This window comes from Lonchura striata, chromosome 1A (assembly GCF_050655825.1).
Source record: "Lonchura striata isolate lonStrDom1 chromosome 1A, ASM5065582v1, whole genome shotgun sequence".
Lineage (NCBI taxonomy): Eukaryota > Metazoa > Chordata > Aves > Passeriformes > Estrildidae > Lonchura > Lonchura striata.
Genome location: NC_140741.1, coordinates 50401238 through 50424986, shown reverse-complemented (window position 1 = coordinate 50424986; position 23749 = coordinate 50401238). Strand labels below are relative to the sequence as shown.

Sequence of the window (23749 nt, the reverse complement as noted above, 5' to 3'; positions counted from 1 at the left end):
GTGCTACCTGGGAGTAAATAAAGTAAAAATTCTCCAAGTTGAGAGCATTTCACCTGAAACAGGACAAAGAGAAAAAAAAAAAAAAACCCCAAACAAAAAAAACCCACCAAACAAACAAAAAAAACCCCCAAACAAACAAACAAAAAAACCCTAAACCCAGTTATCCCCCCCTCCTTGGAATTCCAGGAAATTCAAAATTGCCTCCCCCCTCCTTTTTCTTAATCCTAGCAATGGGCTGGTTTCTCAGAGGCTCACAGGCTGGGTACCTGCCAGCAGTTAGCCTCCCATCTCCCACTTGCACAGCTGTCCCACTGTGCCTCAAGCTCTCTCTTTTCATCTCATTTGCTTTCAGGTCTCAAGTCCACATTTTTTCTCCTGTTCCCAATCGTATGCCTCCCTCTGCTGGTTTGTTTTCTTATTCCAGACTTCACAGTTGTATAATTTGTATGAAGTACAGCAGTTCAGAACACATTCTCCCAACAAGCAGTGGTTTTCTGAGGGAAAAAGGGGAAGGAGCAGGTGGCTCTAGTCATATTCACAGTTGCGCTATAATGATCACTCCATTGACTTTACAGAATCCTACCCATGGAGGCAGGATTGAATGAAGAATCACTGCAATTTATTAGAAGTATCCATCTAGGTTTAGACTCAGCCATTTTTAGTTAAGAGAAGAATGATTTAATGGAACTATTTGCCGAGTTAAAACTTTAATGAAAAAAATCAGATCTTGAAACTATGTTTTCAGTTTTCAGGATGCAATGCTTGAATCCACACCAATTCCCTCTGGTGAAGCTCATTAGGAAGAGGTAGATTAATTTCTGTGGTATAAAAGTACCACAGTGCAGAATCAGGCCAGAAATGCCCACTGGAGAATAATATAATAAAGTGTCCAATTGCAGTGGGTTTTTTTCACTCATATGAAGAAAACTTACACTGTGAAAATTATTTCCTTCAGCAAATAAAAGCTGTAGACTGGCTGGACTTCATTAACTTTCACATTTATTTCAATAAAGCATATGGAATTAAGGATACTATTCTATTACCTTTAACCATTTTCTAAAACCCACAGAAGCCTCTGTCAACTTTTCTGTTATTCAAGCCAGAAAAATAAAATTCAATATATATTATATTCCCACTTTACAGATGCTGTATGTAGACTGTATCCTTGTACTTACTAAGGTATTACCGAATTTAAAATATATCACATTGACTTTGTCCCATTTAGAAAATTCCTTGAGTAGAGAAAAGGAGGGTAATTCCACATGATTTGTTCTGATTTATTAATTCCAGCTGTTGCTCATTACCTCCTTATCTTCTAGTAGCTTCTAGGGGTTACACATAGGTGACTTATGCTGGGCTATTTCTAGGAAGGGAAAAGGGGCTAAGTGTATTTTCCTTGGTTGTTTTCTTATTCCCTTCTATCCTTTCAAAGGTGGCCACTGTGATTTCCATTTCACAGGCCTCTGGAACTTTCCCTCATCCTTGATAATGTATATTCTCTTCTGTAAATAAATAAAGGGTTCAGGACTCAGGCTGTTGCTCGAGGAAAGGTTTTATGACATCTGCACACAAACAAATAAAACCTAAGAGGAAAAGACAGCTCAGATATTCCATAAGACAGAAATGCAGAGCCACGCAGGCAACTTCCAACCAGCTTTGCAGACAGCAAGGCTACAAGCAGAGAAACAAGACATTTCCTGTAGCTGGGGCAATGGTGAGCATACACATCATATTTCATTTGTAAGGTTTACATCTATAAACATAGCTCTCAGCATATCAAGATCAGCCTGTCAAGGACCAGATGTGAGACACTGGCCTTTTATATTAAGAAGATAAGGAAAACATTATGAAGGATGCAAAATAGAATTGTATGACGTGGAAGGCATCTGAAAACACATTGGGTATGTTACTTTTGTGAACTTTTCTCTGTATCGGGCTTCCTTATGATATAAACAAAGGGTCAGACAACACAGGAGCTGTGTGGTACAAGAGCTGAAAGAGAAAATTGCTTGAGTTGCCTTTCCCTGATTAGAAAATATTTCATAAGCTTCTGACAGGCTGGAGACCATGTAATCACAACACACATTTGCAGAGGTGGATGGAGTCTTGATTCAATTGCCCTACTGCTAAATAAAATCCAAACAAGACTCTGAGAGATGTCTGTGTTTTACAGACATCTGAATTTACTGAATTAATGTTTGTCTGTGAGAGGAAATCAAATGTGACAGTACACTTTCTTTGACAAAATCCCTCAAGCACTGACTATTTAACTACCCTGAATGATGAATACATGTTTTGTTTTCAGTAATGATGTACTGGGGACCAAGCATTTACAAGCTAGCTGAACATAGCTATCTGCCAAAAAAATGAAGGAACTGAGACGTGACCAACACTGCTTAAGGATAAAATGAGGCCTGGAAATAGAATGTGTTTTGAGGACTATGCATTCAAGACAAAACCTACATACATTAAGGGTATGAATCAAGCTGGCAGTCAAGGGTCAGGAGGGAGGTTTACAGAGACACAGCATCTGCTAAGGACCAATTGCAGTTGCTGCTTCAACTGAGGCATCAATCTTAACAGCTAGTCACAGGGAGCATATTTGTACATGTTGTGGTCCAGATGAATGAACTTGCATAGTCAGAAATCCAAAATAAGTCTGAGAAAAGGGAGGGCCTGGACTCACCCTGAATTAAATTAACTTTATTTTTCCAATTCCATTTCAATAGAATGGCATTGCATCTGATATAGAAGAGAGTTATAAAAAAAAAAACAAGGGTGCAAGAATCATCCCAGGGAACACTATCACTCTCAAAAGGAAACAGAAGAGAGCCTTGATAGAAAGCCTGTAATGAAGGGACCAGTGGATATTGCCCACTGACTTGACAAGGGAACAGAAAGAAGCCTCACAGCTATGGAGGTCCCTTCCTCCCACCCCTGGTAGGCTCTGTCCTTTTGAAAGACAGGTTTATTACTTCATGTATATTTATTCCATTCTGTAACTGAGGAAAACACAACATATCAGCAAGAAATTCTGGTGCAGAAGGTTCAGCCTGGAGCATACTGATCTTACTGATCACACATTCTTATGTGAATGTCTTCCTTCCTTCCTAAAAGAATTTGCATGTTGTAAAGGAATTGTGCCAACAGGTTATCCCCAGCTAGCATCTTGGCCCCATGAAACTGCTCACTCTACACGTCACATCCCCCCTCCCCCGTGGCATGGGAGAGAATCCAAAAGGTAAAAATGAGAAAACTTGTGGGTGGAGATAAAGAGATTTTAAAAGGGAAAACAAAAGCCATGCACATAAGCAAAGCAAAATAAGGAATCCATTCACTGCTTCCCAGCAGCAGGCAGAAAGAACTGACATCCCATACCACGTTTTACGTCCTTCCTATTTACCATTTAGTGCGAGAGTTGATGCATTGCTGTTTTCTATTTCTTCACAATACCAAATCTAATACAAAGAGTTCTGAGAAAACTGACTGCAAAGGTGTGTAAGCTAAGTGGCAGGTGAAACAGGTGCATTATGTCTCCTTGCTGGAAGAACTCCCTCTCAACAGGATTACTGGATTAAAATCCTACTGATACAGCTAAATATAATCCTGTCAAGCTCAGCTCACTGTACAGGAGAAATGTGAAGTTCTCTACATTAAAGTTGGAGGCTAAAAACAGACACATGGGGGGAAGGAGCTTCTCCAAGACAGAAGAGGAGCTGATAAAGCAGATATTTAAAGAGGACTTGTCAGACAAGAGCATACTGAAAACTGCAGAAATGACGAACCAGATCAGGGTTAAGAATACTTGAACTGGTGATTCAAAAGAATAAAAATATGCGGGGACTTGAAAAATGCCTGAGTTGAATTAAAAATCTTGTAAAACAATGTCCTAAATAACTAAATATAATGCAGAAAATCAGGACTGACATATCTCATAGAGACAAGCTTAGATCTTAAAGGAAGGAGGAACATTCTGCTGTGCCAAGGTCTGTGACAGAATGAGTAGTTCTGCATCTAATAAAATAAAAATGTGATCTAACAGTGGAAATCTAAGTTTGACTTCTTTTATGTTAGCCCCATGAATGACTGGGGTAAAGGATGGATTACTGCAGCAGAAGTGATTTTCTAAGGATGGCATTCATAACTGTGAAAAAATTGAAGACAGTGAGAATTACTGCACTGTAAAAAATAAATACTTCAGATACCTCCCACACAGCTTTTAAAATCAAAGTGGAAATATTTTAATCTAATTTTTAATTAGCATAAGTGTGCTTTCAAATTAGAGACTCAAATCATTAGCAATGTCAGTGGTTTTAAAGCTTCAAAACATTTGTTCTAAACCAACTGTGCATTGCCAAACTCAATGATAAAAAGGCTGCTAGTAAACATTGCTTCCTACCACTTACTATGTACTTACCAACCAATAATAGTCCTTTCTAATTTTAATTAAAATTCTAATTTCACTAATGTCAGAATGCAGATAATTGCTCCAAAACACAAAGCTATGCAGTGAGGCCACAGAGCTGATGGCTCTGTCAGCAGCACTAAGGCTCCCCACAAAGGAAGGACCCAAAATGGAGCTTCTTTCCAACAGAACCGGCTAAAACCACTCTAAGTGAGCATTTACCCATGACGCTTTTTGCTTCTCTGCCAAACTCCTGCTGTATTTTAATTAAAACCAAGTTTTGTTAATTAGAACGAAGGTCCTAATTTTAATTTTAACTAAAAAGGATTTTTTTTAAGCTGAGAACTAAAGCCTCTGTTCTCTTTGACAGATGTTGGAAGCTGAAACTTCCAGGAAGAGCAAGGAAGACAGCTTCCCTGAAAACACAAAACTGCAGTGTTTTTCCTCTTAACATTTTAATACAGTACTTCTAGGGCTTTTTATCTGGTTTTGTTAATTTTCCCCGATGTTGTCAGAGTTCTCTACACCTGTAGATGTAGCAAGAAACTACTACTACCCACTTCAGAAAAACCAAAAAATAAAATGAATGTGTGCAGAAGTTTCCCTTGCCAGGACTGCAGAATTCTCACTTTACTTCAGACTCTGCTGTTGCTTTTAATCTTTGTTTTCCTTTACCAGTAAAGCCTCATGTGGTGTCTATTAACACTAGATAATAAGACACCACCCAGCAGGATTACAATGAGTATCCCCTAGCGACTCTTCAAGCAGGTTATCTAAGAATAATGCAAATTTTCTTATCTTCTTTTTGAACAGAGCTTCTTTGTGTTCCCATAGCATCTACCAGCCCTAATCATGTGCATATCATAATCAAGGATATGCACAACCACAAAACAAAACACTCTGCCTTTTTGTTGTTCACCTTCAAGTCTGAAGTATTTTATCTTGTTTTTTGAGAACAGATGCACTTGGGAACGAACCTGGAGGTGGCAGCACTGCCAGAAGCTCCCACACTCCAGGTGGAAGTTGTTCCTGTGGCTCAGCTTCATGTCTAGCACGCAGTTCTTCTGTCACCATTTCACCCCTCCTTTTGCAAGAGTTGAGTCAGAAAGGAGCAGCTGTGGATAGCTGAAGTGAAAAGCTTGCTTCAATGTATTATTGCAAATTTTATCCTTTAAGGAAAAAAGGGACTAGATGAACTCTTTGTGGTCCTGGGTGCACTAATAAGCCTTAATGGCTCTAAGCAGCCTCATCTGCAGCTTCTACTTATACCCGTAGACCCAAGAGCTCTATTTAAGCACAGCCCTGGGCCCTTGGTCTTTACTTGAGCTGTGTTAGAAGAGTATTAAATCTGTGAGATAGGAAGTCTGGATTCAGGCTTCAGCCTATGGCCTGGCTTGATGTCAGCCTGGTCTTGTTGCCTTGGTGTTTGCTGGACCTCATCCTAAACACAACAAAGGGGTTTTGCTCCTGGCTTCACTTTGCATTTCTCCTTTGTGATGTTGCCTTATGATCTGGACTTCTGGCTGACTGTGGCTGTCTCTAGGTCTGTCTGGCTCAGCTGAATGTGAGAGTGGGTCTTGGATGGCGAGGTACCTGCCCTGACAGGTATGTTACCAATTTTGGTTCCCCACTCATCTTTCTCTTAAGGAACAGTCCTGTCCTTAAGGGAACATTCCCTGACAATCTCAAACACCAGATTCTCCTTTAAGTTACTTAAATCCCTGCTATTTTAAATGGGTTGGAAATATGCCCTAATTAAAAGCTTCTCCCCTTTCATGGAGCAGTTTTCACATCCTTTTTCTGACCCCATGTTAACAAGATCAGTAGTTCTGGTGCTTCTACAGGAAAAAAAATAGATAATTCTTTCATTCTGCTAGCTGTGGGCTTCCTGTTTGTTTACTCCTGGTCACAGATGTACACAGTGCAGGCAAATGCTTTCCCTAGTCCAGAGCATCCAGCTCCAGGATCTGCAGCATAAGAAGGATCTAGGCCTGCTGAAAAAAGTCCAGAGGAAGGCCATGAAGAGGATAAGAGGTGTGGAGTACATCTCCTACAGGGCTGTAAGAGCTGAGGCTGTTCAGCATGCAGAAGGTTCAGGAGACCTTATGGCATCTCCCAGTACCTAAAGGGGACCAACAAGAAAGCAGGGAAAAGAATTTTTACAAGAGTGTGTAGTGGTACGATAAGGGAGGATGGATTTAAACTGAATGAGGGCAGAATCAGACTAGATATAAAGAAGAAATCCTTTACAGTGAGGGGTGGTAAAGGATTGGAGCAGGTTGTCGAGAGAGGTGGCTGATGTCTCGTTCATGTAAGCATTCAAGACCATGTTGGATGGGGCTGAGAACAACCTGGTCTAGGTGGAAGATCCCTGCACTTGGCAGGGAGTTTGGACTAGATGACCTTCTAACCCAAACCATCTATGATGCTCTGCATTTGTGGTGGTAGTTAAGTATTTTCTCCACCTGACAGTCCCAAGGAGTAAGGTGCAAACTCCCACTATTCATCAATTCTCTGTGTCCTCAGATCTGAAGCTGTGATACTTGAAGGGCATTTCACCCCCATTTTCCCTGTAAGAGATATTTTAATTAAAAATATCTGAGGCATAATCCAGCATTGTGCAACCCATGAAAGCATCAGCATGCCTATGAATCAGTGTAAGCCCTGTGAGGAGAAGCCTGAGTTCTGCATAAACTCTTGCTACTCTGGTGCACTGCCAGCCTCCCACTTCCGTCTCAGACAAGAATACAAGAACTCTATAAAGCTAGGAAAGCACTCTGAGGAATAAGTAACAAGGGTTTACCAGTGCCCTCCAGAAGAAGCAAAAAGCATAGTGTGGATTCACCTGGCATACTCACACAGTTGCACAACAACCTGACAACGTACTTTTTATATCTGAAACTGTGACCCTTTCACGGATGTTTAGCCTGACTTGAAGAACTCCATGTTTTTTGTGGAGCTCTTGAAGTGCTAAAGTATGATATGTGGTATCCTTGAAAATAGCTTTTAAAGCATTGCTCTATCACAAGGCAAGACACAGATGAGTCATGAATTGCACACATGTGCAGGACTGCTTCCCAAAGCTAGACTCAGTCTATTCTGTAGACTGCAACCACCCTTGTGAATTAAAGCTCCACAGTATGGAAGGCTGGGTGAGTGGCTCTTGTCAGAGTGAACTATTTAATTCCAGAGCCCTCCTTTGGAAAGAAGTATTGTTTAATCATAAAAAGCTTTGTACAAAGAAACTTCAATTTTGTTTTCATCATTAGATATGTTCTCTGTATTATTCAACATTTTATACCTCATTGCTGAGAAGACAAAGCAATCTTCCACAGGCAGGAATATATACACATCTTTCTACAGAAGCATTAATGAGTACTGAGAAAAGAATAGTCAGCCATTTAATTAACTCTGATTCCAAGGAACAGAATGAAAAGATTGTGAGTGGAACATTAGCCCAAGATAATGGACTCCTAGTCACACTGCTGCATAATTGAGATACAGCCGATGATTTTATGAAAATTGGATGGAGCAAAAGACTTATTTCTGGAATTGGAAACATTAATCCTGTGTCAACTTTTCTGCATCACTCGTTGCGAGTCAGTGCTGAAGGTGCCAGATATCTTCTGAATGCACTGACAGTACTTTCCCTTAAAGTCAGTGAAGATGCTCTGCATTTAGCAACTGTTTTCAGCACTGTCAACTGGCAGGTGATAACAATGTAAGGTACGTCCTGATGCTACTTAAAATAGAGTAATATGTGTAAGTTGCTCATGGTGGTTTTATTACTGAGGACATCTTTAAAAGTCCTAGGAGAAGAGGAGGTTCAGGGGTAACGTTGCTGCTCTCTCCAACTCCCTGAGAGGAAGATGTAGCCAGGTGAGGGTCAGTCTCTCCTCCCAGGGAGCCAGCAACAAGACAAAAGGACATAGCCTTAAGCTGCAGCAGGAAAGGTTTAATTTGGACATTAGGAAGAATTTCTTCATAGAAAGGGTGATTAGACATGGGAATGGGCTGGCCAGGGAGGTGGTGGAGCCACCGTCCACCCGTGGAGGTGTTTTGAGAAAAGACTGGATGTGGCACTCAGAGCCATGGTCTAATTGACATGGTGGTGTTGGCTCATAAGTTGGATTCGATGATCTCAGAGGTCTTTTCCAACCTAATTGATTCAGTGATTCTGAGAAGTCACATTTTGAGGCGACTTAAAAAAAAAAAAAGCAGTGAGGGGTTCCTGTTGTGACGCTAATCTGAGACCACGTCTTGCAGTTTTTCGGGCATGCTTCAGACCTCATTTTATTCCCACTGTTACTACTTTTCCGCTGCCTAGGTTATCCCGTAACACCAGGCTGGGCGATGTCACAGCGCCGGCGCGCCACCCGAGCCCGTGCTTCTGCCGCATTCTGCGCGGCCGGCGGCGGCAGGGCCGGGATTCCTCCCGGGGCAGCCGCCGCCCTCACCGCGCGCAGCTCCGCGGGGCGGGGCCGCCGCCGCCCGCGCCTGCGCGCGCGCCCCCGCCGCGGCGGATGAGCGGATCAGGCGGCGACCGGGCGGGGCCGCGGCGGCAGCAGCGGGAGCGCGGCAGCGGGAGCGCAGCCCGGGACGGCAGGGGAGGGGTCCCGGCCGCCGCCCCCTCCCCTGCACCGGCCGGGCGCCGCTCCGCGCCTCCCGCCGGACCTGCTGCGGGCAGAGGTGAGGGCAGCGGCGGCTCCGGGGGCAGCGCCAAAGCGACCGCGGCTGCGGGCGGGACGCGTGTGCCGCGGTGCCGCCGGGGCCGCGCTGCCGTGCGTGCCGCCTTCCCCCGGCTGCCGGGCGGGACGGGGCTGCCGGGAGCCCCCGGGGGTCTCCGGGAGCGCCGGGGCCGGTGAGTGTTGCCGGGCGCCGGCCGAGCGGCTGCTCGGTGCGGCGCCGGGCCGCAGCACGGTCCCGCGGAGCCGGGCGCCGCGGCCGGGGCTCGCGGCCGCGGGCCGGGTGCTGCCAGTGCGGTGCGCGCAGCCCGGGCCCGCCCGCCGGCCGCCGTTGAAACCGGCGGCGTTCAATGCAGTTAGAATGTGGCTGCCGGTAACCCGCTTCCCCTCGCACTGGGAAAATAAGCGTGCGCTGTAGCCGTGCCCTGGGGAGCGAAACCTGGTTACTGTCCCCCGTCCCGTGTGCTGCCGGCCGCGCTTCTGCATCTCTGTTAGCAGGCCTTGCGAATGGCTCGCTTCCTAAAGAGCCTGGGCTCCAGGGGCGTTTTGCTCAGCGAACGAGCAGATCGTTCCGATGAGGTTCACAGGGTTGCTTGAAATAGTGGTGTTCACAAGTTGTGCGTTGTATCAGTGCGCTGTAGAATTCCCCTGATAGGAGGAAAGCCATCAATTCAGTGTGTCACTGAAGATGCTTCTAATGTGTTTTGTGTTGCCACTGTCCAGAACAGAGTTCTTGGGATTGAAAGATCTGGATACCTTTTAAAAGGAGTTGATTTTCATCTGGCGGCTTTCATAACTTCATTTATTTTAACTTCATCATAGGGAATACAAATCTATTTGATCTGTGAAGTATTAATGCAATCGGGACCCTGCTAATGCTCATTAATTATCAGCCTCAGTTTTGAAGTTCGGAAAAGACAGGAGTTAGTACCGAGTTGTTAGTCTACAGTGAGCATAATGGCCAGCAACAGAGCTGTGCAGAGAGCAGTGCTTCCCACTTGTCTTTGTCAGGTCTGTTGAGTGAGCGTTTAGAGATGATGCAGTTCTGGTTTTCAATGATGCAGAAAAGATGAGAAGAGAACATAGCTTTGTTGGCTATCAAGTAACTGTAGAATGGACTGGTGAAATTTTCTGTGCTGTTTTGTTTTCGAATTCCCTGCAAACTTCTGAGGTAATTTGTTGTTTTAGCCTAGTACTAGTTTTTAGTCAAAACTCCTGAGCTTTGAAGTAATTTGTTTTATGATTATACAACTTTCCAAAACTTGGCTGTAGAGCCCTCCTTTCCAGATGCTGGTTTGATGTGTCTACTTCAGAATTGAAACTAGTTGAGGGAAAAAGAGATGTGTGATTGTGATCACTTGTGGATCCTTTGACTTTTTTTTTCTTTCTTTCTTTTTTTTTTTTTTTTATTGTGGAGTTGCGAAGATCTTAGAATCATTTAGTTTGGAAAATACTCTAAAAATCATATTGTAAGTAAACCTAATATTTGGAGGCTGATGTAGCTTAGGCCTAGCAATGCATAATCCTTTTTCTACTTTAATCATGGGTCAGGGAAAGAACTCCTTTTAAACACGCTACTTTGTCAAATTAGTTCAAAAATTACTTTTTAGTAAAGGTCTATCCAGTTCATATCTCTGCTGCATGTATAAACCCCCAGAATACCTCAGACTCTGTTGATGTTTGTTAACTTTTACAATAGAAGGAGGAATTTTCTGATGTTGCAGGAAAGCATGTTGGACTCATACACTTTTTATGAGGAACTGAACTGGGACAGAAAGACTTCAGTGGTCCTGTTTTTTTTTAACAATGCATTATCTCAGGTTTTGCTCCAAAGAGAAATAAGATGCAGAAATGAAAGGAAAATAATTTTGGGAGAAGGGAAATTTATTGAAGATGGCTCATTTTTAGATTGCCTTTTCTTAAATTGAAGTGATTGAGAAGGGTCTGAGGCAATGCAGCATGTACCCATTTTCTTTCCTCTTGTCTGCTGTTAAACTTTCAAATAAATGGTTGTGCAACTGCCTAATAAATAAACTATGCATACTTTGTATTCTGTGAAGTTGTGTTCCAGCCTCCTCTCTGTCCAGTAAATCTTTGCATAGAACACTCAGCCAAGTTTTAATGAACTGTATTGAGTCAGTTATTAGGCTTTCATCTCTTCACTGATTACTGCTTTGCCACCTGCTTCCCCACTGCATTTCCCACTTATTCTGTTTCCTGAAGCATGCAAGAGAGTTTTCCAAGGGCCTTTTCTCCCTTCTCCCTTCCTGTGCTGTGTAATTCCTCTTGCTTTAGGCTGTCTGTCAGATAACTTATCTCTTAGTCTCTTGGTCTTCTGCTTCAGAACAGAAAATAAATTTGTTTGAGAATTTACATAATGTTGTATACTTAAAACTTCTTAATGGGCCAAGCAATGTGGTTTGTTTTAGTTCTGTTAACTTCTTTTTCATGAACATGCATCAAACTCTACATTACTTGTGAGGGAAACAAAAAAAAAAGACCTTCAGTGAAGAAATAGTGATAGCTGTAGAAAACAGCATAGTCTTACTCCCAACAAGCATGGGTTTTTCTCCAATCTGTGCAATGTAGTATAAACACAGATGTTACTGATCCTCTTCTTTGAACTGAAATGTGAACATCTTGGTCAGGTAAATTGTGTTTCATAATAGACTATGCTGTTAATGAAGATCTTCCTTCTACAGCACATGTACAGGTGGGAAACAGAGGAGCAGTAGCAGAATGCGTTTTGAGGGAGGTGTTTGTATAGTCACTGTTTTCACAGGAAGGGTGAAGCAGTGTAGTTTGTTGCCTAGGCTGTTTTGGTGAATTGGTGTGGAAGTTAAAAATACTGCTTTTAAGTGTGAAATGATTCTTTAGATGATTTCCTGCATGAACTGCTTTTACTATTTAGTTTTCTTTTTCTCCCCTCTCAGTATTCTGTTGGGGTCAATGATGTTGAATTAGTTAATATTTTCTGGTTTGTTAGACAGCAGTTATAATCATCTTCTATTAGAACAGGTGGTTGATGGTAATATAGTTCAGAAGTAAATCTTAAGACAGAAGAAATTATGGGTACAGTCTTGGTAATTTGTTTTGTATGAAAAAATCCAGCCCAACAAAAAACCGGACAGGGACAAGAAAATGTTTTTCCCAACATCTCTGATTCATTTTAGAGGACTGTCTCTGAATTTTACTTGAGTGATTCTTTTGCTGTTCTCTTGTCTTTTGGGTAAATTTGATATCCTCTGTGTTTAGCTTCTGGTAAATAGTTCCCTTCCTTTTATCTGATGCCTGCACCTCTCCCACTAATACAAAGTGGAGAATCATGCTCTGAGTTTAAAGCTGGAGCAACATGAAGGGCTTTGTAAGGCTCTTGCTTCTCTTGAGAATGTGTGAACAAATATTGAGACAAGTGTGACTTGCACAGGTTTTCAAAGTGCTAGAAGGTCTAGTAACTGAAAACTAGAAAAAATGAGTTCATGGTGTTGGACTCATGAAGAAAAAATACTTAATGGTATTGATAACTAGTAGAGGAGATTTGTTGTTGCTGCCTTGTGGACTAATTTGGATCCTAGACTTAAAGAATCTGCATTGCTTTGGGTATGATTTTATAAATTAGCTTATGATGAAGGAGGTAAATTCTCTGCCTAAGAAACTCCCATCAATTTAGATGCAGTAGAAGCAGCTCTGTGTAGCTTTGTCTTAAAACCTATGCTTGTCCAGCTTTTGGGAACAGCAAATTGCATGCTTTTCTGGTGATTTGTCTCATTTTGGTAATTTCAGACCATGGTGGAGCTTGGATGTTGTGAGGGCTGGCATTGGCTTTTAAAAGCAAGTCCTATATAGAGTGTTGAACTCTATAGATGCAGCAAGTGAAGTTTGGGAAACAGCGCTCATAATAGGCCACTGATTAATAGCAGATATATTAAAAGTGTTTTATTCAGAGTAACTGGTTCTGGATGGTACACAGTTGAAATCTGGAGCAGTATTTTGCTATATTTGTTATAAAACAGTGTTTAATCCCATCTGTACTCTACAAGTAGGAAATCTGTTGCAGATGTAACATGTATAGTAGCATAAGAAGCTTCTTGAGAACAGCTAAAACTGTTTGACAGATGGTAGGAGGCATTTGGGAAGTAAGATTTTCACTTTGAGGAAATAGTTTGGACTTCTTGTGTTAGGAGAGGAATAAATAAACCTCATTTTCTTCACACTCTTTAATTGTGGATGTGAGGTTTTATCTTAACTTGTTCCCTCAGTGCAAGGTACAGCATTTATCATTCATCTACTGAAAATGCTACATCTGTCTCTCAAGAAGTTCTTAAGGTTACAGTGACTTTGACACCATATGGGAATGTGTGTATCTGATCTTTTTTTTTTTTTTCCATTTAACCATTCATTCATCCATTTGAAAGAGTTCTCATTGCATCTAAGCTTGAGCTAGTAGTTCATATGCTATCTGTATGTTCAGCTGTTTGCCAGTGCTTTAATCCTGTCACCCAGTCTGTGTTGCAGCACTGCAGAAGCTGTTAATATGACTATTCAGTTAAGATAAGGAAAAGCAGCATGTTTCCTTCCAGAGTTATCTTTTTCTTGCCTGCAAATGGAAGCCATAGTATTTTGAAGGTTCTTTCAAAAGACCAGTGAGTTTCTTTTGAATAGTCTTGGACTTGGAAGTGCAGGTATGATACTGGTCATTTAAACATGTGAAAAAAAAATTATTGAGTATTCTTGTTTAACTTAGGGTAATGTGTGTTGTAGGGAGACTTTTTTGGTTGACAGTTTTAGCTATTTAAGGAATTACACATGAGAAAGTAAATGGGATTTTTTAGAATTCACATGTTTAAAGCTGATAGTCTTTAAACAGGTGGTGTAATAAACAGAGTTGGGTCTTTGACTGTGGCTTGGGTATTATTTATCTATTCCTACACATTCCCAAGGCTTAATAAATTAAAGGGTACTTTTCACCTCTCATTCCACCTCAGAGTAATTAATTAAACCCACGAGTGGTTTAAGTGACTCTTCAACTAGCAGAAGCATCATTGCAAACCTGGCTTTGTCTCATGTACAATAGGTCTTTTTCTAACTACATAAGAGGGCCACTGTCTCAGTGATTGGCATAATTTTCCTCAAAAATGTTCTTTAGATGTTTTATTTGTTGCAGATGACTTGTAGACTTAAGACAATTTATTACTTACAACAGGATGGTGATACTTAAAAAGAGAGCCATATTGTTGATAGAAGATTTATGAGAGTAAGTTATAGATTTAGCTGGTGTCAAGTTCATGAATTGTAAGATTCCCGCCTTTAGAATAAAGGTGAAATGTGATGTATTAAGATTCATGAAACACTTGGCCAGGTACACAGCAAGTTGATTTGCTTGAAATTTCATGTGGATTTTTTTCTAATTACTTTTAAGAAATTTAGTAAAAAGAGACCTTTATGGGCAAAGTGAATACTTTTTTAGGTAAAAGATGGGTGGCATTTGCTTCAATATTGCATTGACCTAATTTTTTAGTTAATATATTCATATTTTATGGTCTTGCAATCTTTGTAGATTTTAAAAATTATTGTGTTAATGCTGTAAATATGTGAATAGATACTTAAACGGCACTGGATTGGGAAACTCCAAACAGCAGTTTTCCCTGGTCTGGTTGCTGTGTGGCAGAAAAAGATCACTTGGTATGTGGATACATGGTGATGGATATAAACTCTTTTCAGTACTAAATAGCATATTTTTTATTTATTCTTGGATATTTAGTTCTGATGTAAATAGCTGCTTATGTATCACTGTTTTTCTTTAAAGCAGGCCATACTATGGTTTTTTTCTGAAGGGCATGAAAATACTGCAGGGTGTATGACTGGAGTTAGGGAAAAATACTGTTCACAGCCACATGAAGCTTTCAGAATAAAATCCCAAGTTTGCCACTCCGTGTGCAAGCTGTTCCTTCCAGTTGTGTCTCAGAGGTGGCTGCCCAAGAGACCTGCAATGTATGTGGGGACAGGTGGTGGAGAGGAGCAGGGTAGGAGGTTTATTCTTTGTGTTGTGGGATGCTGGTGCTGCCAGAAGAGGAAGCAGTTTATTTGTACTGGAGGCTTTGGCACAGCTTGTGAAGCTTTGTGCTGTGTTAGTCAAATATTGTTCTTTAGCGTGGAAGAGATAGTTAGAATATTGTTTAGGCATTGAAGCAGTGGGTCTGCATAAACTGCAGTTTGTTGTTTGTCAGCTCTGGGACTCACATACAGCAGCACCATACTGTACCAGGAGAGTAGGTTTCCTATTGTTCCTCACTGGAGACTAGTCTAAAAGAAGGACTGAAACATGCTAGAGTTTCAGTTTGAAACGAAATACATAACAAATATGAAAACAAATATTTAACATGGCTGTAGAAGGTCACCAGTCTCTTTCCTTGCATGACTTTACCTTTGTCTCTTAAGAGCTCTGTTAGAAGGCTTTAGATGTAATCAGAGCTCTTGTGATATTTCTTTCAGTACTTTTTCCAGTGGAAGGCAATCACAAGAAAAGTTTATTTTTGTCTCTGAACGGAACTGAGCTAGTTTAGATCTCCATTTAGAGTAGTGCAATTAATTACATTATGCAAGGAAAATGTTTTGGTCTAAACAGAGATACTATAGCAATGCATATAACAGTCTATGTTAACTGGTCCTGACTTTTAAAAGTGAACCACTTAGCTTTTTCTTCTCCCTCATCCACACCCTCACATGTAGGGGCGTTCAGTATGGAATTTTCCACTTCATATGGAAATGAGGCAGCTCATCTTCTTGATGGAGGTATTTATTTGTTCTTATGCAATTTACTATTGGTGCATCTCCTGCTTTGTAGATAGGCACAGATAATCTTTGTGCTTCCTGTGTAGAACATGTCGGTCATGCCTTTCCTTGCCACCTACGCCATGGCTGCTGAACATGAAACTGCATTTGTGTGCTGTACTGAATGCTGGCTCCATAGAGTTACAGCTAGGAGCTAAATTAGATGTAAATTGTAGGAGTGGTGCTGGGTGGAGATGGTGTGAATCCCCAGAATTGCTTTGTTTCAGGCCTTGGTCATTTTCAGGTGAAGAGTACATGTGAAGTCACCCAAGTGCTCTTTTTCCTCAAATAGGTGGATGTATAATTTAATTTTTTTTGGTAGAAGTTGAATACTCTAATATGACTAATGCTAGTGCTGTCATTTTTCCACGTCTTGGAAGCTGCTCTACTGTACTTTTTGGGGACTATTGGACTCAAGATTACTGGATTTTTTATAAAGAAGACAGAGTAACTTTAAAAAAAGAATATATATTTTAAGTACTTGAAACATGATGATGTTATTAATGTATAGTCCATGCATAAATATGGAATAAAGTAGCCAAAGACATCAGGTTGGTACCTAAGGGAAGTGTTAACTGTGTTCTAGTATACCAATTCTAGAAATAGAGGAGTGGGTCTGAGTTGAAACATTAACAAGATGAAAATGATGAGACTTGGAATTGGCACTTATATTGCCACTAAGGACCATTCTAAGGAGCTATTGCTCCTTTTAGGAAGGACTGTTTGAATAATTATGAATGTGTTGAATCCAAGCCTAGAGGAAACAAGATTTGTCTAGATACAGAGTTAAATACAAAAAAATCTTAAAAGATATTTGTTGAAGATGTTAAATAACAGCTAGTGTGATTGGGAGGAAAAAGTACAAAGGAAAAGTTCTGTAGACTTGGGCCACAAATTGGCAATCAGCTCAGTGTCAATTCATTGTTTCTAATAGCTTGTTCTCCTGAACAATATTGGCATGGGGAGATGTTGTACACCAGCTAAACATGGTTAATAGTCTGCACTGTAAACCTGGGCCAAATGGAGGGAAAATTTAGCTTTGACTCATCTCAGTGGATTTGTCATGTGTAGTATACAGCCACCAAACATTTATTCTGGGTATGGTATGCCTGACAATGTAATTTTGCAAAACATTTTAAATATTGCTAGCATGACCGTACAGTTGAGTAACTGACTATGCTGCAGCAGAAGATAATGCAAACCTGCTCTCTTCTCTTAATGCTCCATATTTTTAATGCCCGCTTTCTACTTTGGGAGACAAAAAGAGAGGTCTCTGCAACAGGAGAAGTCATTTAGGCCTCATATTGGACAGCCAAAGGACAACATCTGCAAAGAGAAATTTCCATATCAGTATTAGATTTTAGACTTGCATATTTTCCAGCTGTCTAGGTGGCTGATCATGGTTGATTTGCTGAATAAGAAATCTGCTGCTTTCCTCTTTGCATTTCTTATGCAGGAACCTTACAATGCTGTATTGGCTTCTGATTTTTGTCCCTGATAATATGCTTTTCCAATTCAGGCAAAGTCACTAAAGTTATGGGAATATGCAGTAGAGGAAAAGGAGGAGGCTTGAGGAATACTGTTAAATTGTTACCTGAAGTAGCAGATAGGATTAATTTAGAGCGACTGAACATCTGGCCATGCTTTGGTGACTGATGTCTAATGTACTTAAAGGTGGATGTCATGTGCTAATGTATCTTTTGTGAGCGAAGACCACTTGCATCACTTTCCTAACCTAATAGCAGCTGCTTTGCCAACGTTGAGGTGGCCTTTTTGCATCTCTTCTATTTTTGTCTGTGTAAGTAGGATTGTGAGGGCCTCCTTCTGTTAGCTTTATTTAGGAAAAGACATCTGGGATTGCTGCTTTTTCAGCAGCAACGAGATAGTGAGATATGGCCCGTCTATTTCATCTGCAGTTCCAGCTCCATTATCTGTTCCAATTTCACTGGGTACTTACCATCTGTCTTTGCCTTGATCTCTTACAAAAATCACCTTTAAAGTGCTGAAGGGAATTTTCTGTCCAATTTCTTGTAGCTCTAGGCACCATCTGACTAAATGTGGCTTTAGCTGTTTTTCAGGAAATCATAGTTTTAGAAGAGGGCATGACAATACCCTTATATTCTCTCCAGATAGATCAGACACTGTGGAGGACTACTAGCTGCAGGAGGGTCTTTTTTTTCCTTTTCCTTAAGTGATATGCTTGCCCGTGTTACTTAGACAGTGGTGTGTACTGTCTGGGTGTGATACAGGGCCTATGTAGAATCTGCTTTGCTGCAAGGACTTGCTGAACCTGTAGAATATAATTTGCATGTGTGCATGTATATATTTGCATGGGTAAGAGTGTCTTAGCAAAATATTAGAAAGAGGATAACCTCATGTAAACTGTGAGCTGACAATTCTTAGTGCAGGGCTCCCAGCTAGGTCTTCAGCCTAACCCAACAGTCAGGGTAGCTGTGACCTGCAGGCCTTCAATTTATTTGCAGACTCCTTTAGGAAAAAAAGAAGTTTTTGGTATAGGTAAGTAAAGCAAGTTTGCTTATCTGTATGATGGAATTGCAGATTTTGAAGGTATCTCTACTTCAATTAGTGCATTAAACAAAATCTAAATTGAATCTGCACAATACATAAAAAGTTACAATTCTAACACTAAGGGTCTTGCTGGGCTGTCTGTTATGATCTTTTGGAGGCTGGAAGATTTATGTTACAATATATATTTCCTCTGATGAAATCACAATTCTGTAATTTCTCTTCAGTAATTAAAATGTACTCTTTGTGCAGAGAAGCCAATAAGCTGACATTTGGATCTTGTTTTGTACAGATTTAAGGACCCCACACTAAGCTACCTATAAAGATTTACTGCTTGCTGTTTTTAAAACCAGTACCTTGATTCTAGCTTGCAAACAGGATTGTAGTTAACTGTTACAAACCTGTGCTACCTTGAAATTGGTCAGGATAAACCTTAATGCCAACAGCTACATTAAAGTGCCTGGGAAAAAAAGTCATCAGAGGAAAGCACGGATTTGAGGCCTGTGATGCTGGCAAGCAGAAAGCATTTCCCCTACAGAAATGACAATTCCATCTATTTAAATAGTACACAAAGTTACTGAGCATAAGCAGAATTTTTAAGACACAATTCTGAAATCATCAACAAGAATAAATGTTCTTCTTTCATAAGAATATTTCTCCTTTGATTAAAAAAAAAAGGTCTGCTAAGGCAAAGGACCACTGAGCAGAAAGCTTATAGGTTCTAATCAAGGTAGAATGCAGCAAGGAATGAGCTGCCCTATAAAGTGAAGGAGAAACTGGCAAAAAATAAACCTGAGTATACAGATGGATCTGTACCATGTCAGTTACTTTAATTAAATATTAACTATACCCACTTACTGTCAGTGCTTCAAATACCACTCAGTATTCATCTCCATGCACTAACAAGAATATTTTTCTTTGAAGCTTAATAATCAGTGTTTTTCAGTGTCATCTGCTCTGCTTGTCTGTTAGCTTGGAGCAGGGAAACATACTTTCTTTTTAAGTCAACTAAGAACTGGTGTAAGGAAATGAGGCCTTTGGTCTCAGAGAGTGTGGTTTTTGGTGGTTTTGCTTTGCTTTCTTTTTAAATTTGTACAAGACCTCTGCTCTGGTTACTGTCAGATCACGTTACAAGTTGTGCTACTTTGGTGTTCAGACCTTGTTGAATTAAAAAAGCTTTTGGAATTCCCCCTGTTTTTGGTTTATAAACAGCCATATGTGCATATATATATAAATATCTGTCTTCAATACATTAAAAAAATTTCCTTTTATATCTTATTGTTGATTTCTGCCTTCTTCTTAAACAGAGCTTGATTTATGTCAAAAAGAACATTAAATACCTGGTAGGTGGTGGCAATGCTTCAAGCATAACAAATCGATGCGTGCATGTTGTACCATTTATTGAGTATAAATATTTATTTTTTGTTACTAATTGACCAGAAAAGAACTTTAATACACATTTTAGCTGTTTATTTCATCAATTACCTAATTGTATTTCATCCTTGTTTATGAAATGACAAAAACTGGGATTTTTTTGCTTAAGTCACTTTCTTCTGTGATTGATTGTTTTTGTAAATATAACCTACTTATGAACAGGACTTGTGTTATCTCTTAATGTAAACATACTGAAATAACCTCTGTCTTATTAATTGCCATATTAGCAGTGTAGATGAAATTGAGGCATGAACAGAATAAGGCAAAAGTCAACATTGAGCTGTACTGTTTCAGTTGCTATACGCTTCAAAATACCACCTGTAGTCTTTCATTCAAAAAGAGAAGAAATTATTTCTATGCATCCTATATAGATTAAATATTTGCCAGTAGGAATCTCTGACAAATATATTGCAGATGTAGCTTTGCCTGTCTTCCTGCTTTTTCATTCTTTGTTTCCTTACGTGGATTTTTTTCTGAACTCTGTTCCTTAATTGTTCTGGATAATAATTTGTGGACTACTTCTTGCTCTTATTACAAGTACAGGAATTCATTATGCATCTGAAATACTTACCAGCATGACATTTCTCATGCTGAGGAGTTAGAAATCATATCTTCCTGACATCTTCATCAGAACTTGAAACAGTGTATTCTGCATCATGCTGATGAAGATCTAGCAGAAAAATTAGATGGCTTAGTCTGCTTTTGGAAGAAGAAACCAGCAATTTTTCTGTAACAACACGGACACTTGGTATTGCTGTGTAGCAGCAGGAGGCTCAGGCTTCTCAGAGTGCTGGCACTATTGGTTTTTGGGTTTAATTTTAAACTTCAGGAAGCTAAGGCTTGTGGCATTTTAAGATAAGTGTTAAGAAAAGTGTTTAAGAAAACTGTGTTAATACACTTCACTGTGTATTGTTCTTAAGAACTAAAGACAATGAGTTTTAATTTGTTTTTCCTTTTAATTTTGTATGTGGAATATTGTCTGGCAGTTGACCTTTTGTGAATTTAGTATGTAGAAAAAAGCATTTGTGCTTGCAGCCCAGGAAGAGGAAACGGAAATTAGAGTGAAAAAGACCTGGTGTCGATTTCAATGTATAGTGTTCAAAAGTCATGGCTGAAACATGTCTGCTTTATTGCATGTAAATTTGAACTGTAACTCATTGTAGGCATTTTGTAGACATTTCTGTGTGTTTAAAAAAATGAATTTGTTTCCAGTGTTAGCTAACAATTTAATTTAAACAATTTGGTGGTTTTTTTGGTAGTGTGTTTGGTTGGGGTTTTTTGACTGCTAGTTTCTTGTAAGTGATTAAAACATAAACTGCTTGCTTAGCAGGTATTTCTATCTTACAAATGTAGATTTTAAGAAGCTTGGGTTGTCTTTCTTGCCAAATAATAGCATCTGTTGTGATTCATTTGACTTTAAGATGCTGGGGGAAATGTTGTGGAAGCAAGCTCTTGGCTCATAGAATAATTTTCTGAATATAATTTCGTGCTTTAGTGTTTGATTTTGCACTTCTGCCTGTAAACTTTTGGATGGAGGGAAGGAAGAAAGGGATGTGGGGGATTTTTGGTGTTTTTTCCTTTGTTGTTATTTTTGTCATGGAGCAGATGGTGTTTTAATGACTTGTAACTTGCTATAGCTGACCACCTGCAATCTGCACAGTGTGTACTGCAGCAGGGCAGCCCAGACAGGGGAAATTGTGGAGGAAGGAAAAGTAATTGCTGAACAAGTTTCATGTGAAGTCTTAATATCTGTCCTCTTCTTGTGACACAATGCTGCTGTTACCGTCAGTACAGAACAAAAGCCCACTTGAGCTGGCAGCCTTAATTGCCATCCTGTTGCAGAGTCATGTTTGCTTGAAATTTGTTCTGTGATTTAAAAAAAATACATTTATCTCCATATTTGTCTTGCTGTAGTCCTCTTTCAGGTGATGGCCCTGTGTCATTAACTGTTTTGGTTGTAATTGTCTGTCTCTTCTCAACATCTTTTCTCCATCCCAGCTTTATTCTATGTCCATAAAAGTTTTATCTTTAGTCTCACACACCTCTCTGCTTTCATTTAAACATATAGCAGCATATTTATTTTTTCTTCTTTGCTTCTGTTCTGTCTTAGCAATTCAGAAACCTAGCAGTATTCTTCTGTATTCTTGTGCTTTGCTTTACTTTCTCTGCAGAAGAATACAGGTGTTCACTGATGGAAGCTTGCATGATGCATGAATAGTTTGCAATTGTAAAATTTTAAATGGCTCCACGTGAGTCCCATTCATGACAGACTTTGCTGCTTACCTTGCAAAGATCATGCTATTGTAACAGTGTGGGAGAAGCTGCAGTTCAGGTGCCTATGCCAATGTCTCCTCCCTCTGCAAACAAATTACTGCAAGCATAAGCTATAAAGCAAAATTAGTAACACTCTACTCCTCCCAGTACTGAGTCAGGGAGGTTGTTATCAGCGTAAGTTTATTTGCTCTGACCACTGCTTGTAAGAGCCCTACTGCTGATACTCTGGTGGAATGCAGTGGTATCAGTCTGCTGTCCATTACAGCTTTGAACTTTGTTTCCTGAGTTAATGAAGATGACATATTGTTGTGTCTTGGCTTCTGCTCCTCCTTCATCACTGTTTCTGGTGTCTCATGCATCTTCTAGTTCCCAGCAAATGTTTTGCTGAGTAGGAAAGACGGCAATTTTGATCTTCAGCAGGCTGTCCTTCCTTATAAAGGAATAGAAATGCTAGACTCCTATGGATTCTGATTTGTGAAAATTATAAAGACAAGCTGGCATGCTCGGTATCTTGGGAGCTAGTATTATATACTTTGCTTGAGATGCATGATGAGGCTGACAGCTAGGAGATGGAATTTATCTGGGGGAGCATTGAAGTTGCTGTTGAGGTGGTTCCTAAAGCTACTGACTTGCTAGTGATAAACTCATTTTTCTACCCATAATTAAATGGGTGGAAACCTTGATGGTGGTATGAGATTTGCACAGTTTGCCCTTCAGTCTGCTTCTAGCATGTGTGGCAGAAGACATGAGTTGTAGCAATGGGATATAGCATACTTTGCTTTTTTCAACTCCTGCTAAAACTTCAGGAAGAGAGGGAATTGGAAGTCAAAGCAATATATATACTTGGATCCATGTTACTTATGTTTTCCAGGAATGAGTGATAGTTCATTCTTGTGAAGCTCTTGCTGTGCATGCCGTGATGTGAACAGCCAGCTTCCAGACAAAAATGACTGCTTTTGGGGGGTTCTGCACGGAAAGTGTGTTTCTGAGAGACTAGACCTATAATTTGGCATGAAATTGAGGTGTTTTCTGTGCAGGCAATTACTTTCTGAAAAAGTGCCTCAATTTCAAGTACCTTGAAAATCCAGGCAATCCAGATATACACCTGCATTAGAACAGCACTTTGTAGTCAGAAATATGAGGTTACTATGGAAACCTTGATTTTTCTTTTGGTAATCTGAAACAAAATGTCTGAGTGTGCTCAAATCCCATACATGGGAGCAGTTTATTGTGGGTCTCTGTTTTAAGGATGCTCTCACCTGCAGTAAGTTAACGTTTTTGTTTGGCTGGTGGTATGGTACCTTTCTTAAGTCTCTGAGAAGGCTGCTTTTCAAATTAAAGCAGTGTGTATACTTTCTTGACTGTGTGTGGTATGCTGTGGAAATGCCTGAGCTGAGGATTCTTGAAGCACCCTTAGAGAGTATTCCCCGTATTGCAGGTTAGGGCAGGGAGGTGAGCTCTGTGAAATACTGCCATCTACAGCACTGTCATGGGTAACTGAACTCCAAGTTAGAGAACTCCAAGAGAGCTCCTTGGAAGTCAGAAGGCATGAAATGTGACATAAAGATGATTCTGACTTTCTGTCACTTCATGC

The 23749-nt window shown here is 40.2% G+C and overlaps 1 protein-coding gene across 7 annotated transcripts in view; it reads left to right on the top strand.

The window, feature by feature from the left end:
• Positions 1-8937: 8937 nt before the first annotated feature.
• The window catches only part of OSBPL8 (oxysterol binding protein like 8), an 83085-nt gene continuing 68273 nt past the window's right edge, over positions 8938-23749 (top strand). For 3 of the 7 annotated variants that reach the window (XM_085568734.1, XM_021528140.3, XM_085568735.1), the window contains exon 1: positions 8940-9094. The gene's annotated coding sequence lies outside the window, so the exon portion shown is untranslated. Of the gene's footprint in view, positions 9095-23749 lie in introns of all 7 variants that reach the window. The other 4 variants (XM_021528139.3, XM_085568736.1, XM_085568739.1 and 1 more) reach the window with 4 other exon arrangements.